A 1,833-nucleotide genomic window follows, 5' to 3' on the forward strand; every position below is an offset into this window, starting at 1 on the left:
ATCATATTCCTAATGCTTCAAAGATTTTGTTATTCATTTGGCGGGAAGGGGGAATGCATTTATTCTCTGATTCTTCTGATGTGAGTGGGCTTGGGAATTGATTAGAGGAGTAAAAATAAAGAGGAAAGAATATTATTTCCCTCTCGGTAACTGAGGGCGGCGGCGGCGGGCGTGGCAGCAGGCTTCGTTAGCTACAGACTCCGACCTTCAAACTCAATTTTAACTTCGAGACCACCATTTATTCACCATATTCTAGACCACAAAGCGTTACCAACATGATAGTGGAATAAATTAGGTAAATCAAAGTTACATCTGCCATGCGCGTGCTATAGTCTATATTTTTTTTTAAAAGAGCTGGGTATGTTTCTCTCTCATATCCGATATTGACAGAGTAAGATGGGTCATTGTTAGGACCAGTTAGGACCAATAGCAACGAAGCAATAATTTCAGTACTCGTTTGTTAAAAAATATAGACTTGTATGTAACTAACCGCAGTTTTTTGTTGTATCTGGCAATCGGAATTTACTATCGCTTAATTTTCACGGTAAGTTTGGGTAGGTACTTTTTTAGGTAAGTTTCTTTTCGGACTTTTGACACCCATCATGCTTTCAAGCAGTGGTTATGGTTACACGTAGAGTACACTACCTACTTATTTATCGATACAGCTTTTTGGAGTTGCGTTGTGGTACCGACAAAACAGAGATCAGAAACAGAGAGTACCTACCTACTACCTAGTTGCCATTGCTAGTTGCCTAACTAGTTTGCAGTGTCGCTGGCGGTTGCGTTGTGGTCGCGATATCAGGAATTATCCCTATCGATATGGACGGTAACACACGCCGATAACAACAGCAGAATGTGGAAGGGTAGGAATTATTCATTATAAATTATAAATACAAAAAATACCTACCGGCATTGACATATATATTACTTGAAATCATTGCCTACCGGTTGGGTTTTGGCCATGGTGTGGTTGTGGTACTTACAGTCAAACTATAAAGTCCTGACATCAAAGAGTGCGATTTTGCTAAGAAGTACGTACATACATTTTAAAAATAAAATACCGATTAATGTTAGATTTTTAACGGACTTGTCCTTTAATAAATAAAACAGATCGATTAAATACGATCTTAAACAATTAGTTAGGATGCACTTCCGTTTTCACGACTTTATAGTTAGTGGACTGTATGTGCGAGGCTGATGATCACCATCAACCATCATCACGTCAATTGCAACTCTATATATATATATATATATATATACTTACCTACCTCCCTAGATACTAGCTTAGATACTTAGCTAGGTAGCAAGAAGCCCCACTCACGGGCCTCATGTCCCCCACAACCATCCCACAACGCAATTTATATACTCACGGTCAGTCGTTAAGCCTAGTCGAACGCCTTCAGGCAGCTTGAAAACATCTGACAGTCGAGTTGCCCACTTCCCGACATCAATCTGTTTCAGCACAAGCTTGCTTGTGTTAGGGTCCACCAACCCGCACTAGGCCAGCGAGCGTGGTGGACTAGGCCTAAAACCCTTCCTTCATTGGAAGTGACGTGATGGGTCGTGATGATGATGATGATGACGACGGTCAGCCACCACTGGCCACACTGCCATCAGAAAAAAACGTAATCTCTTCGATTTGTTACTACCCACTTCCAAAAAGTCCTTGGTAGTTCCTTCGAAGTCCAACACTACAACAAGATATAAAATTATAAAATGTTTTACTTCAAGCAAATGCATAACATAGTTATTATTCTAAAGATTAACATAAGTTGGTTTTATCTTTATACTGGATCGCACGTAGTCTGGCTGTTTATTTAGTTCCATTGCATG

This window comes from Plutella xylostella, chromosome 4, assembly GCF_932276165.1.
Source record: "Plutella xylostella chromosome 4, ilPluXylo3.1, whole genome shotgun sequence".
Lineage (NCBI taxonomy): Eukaryota > Metazoa > Arthropoda > Insecta > Lepidoptera > Plutellidae > Plutella > Plutella xylostella.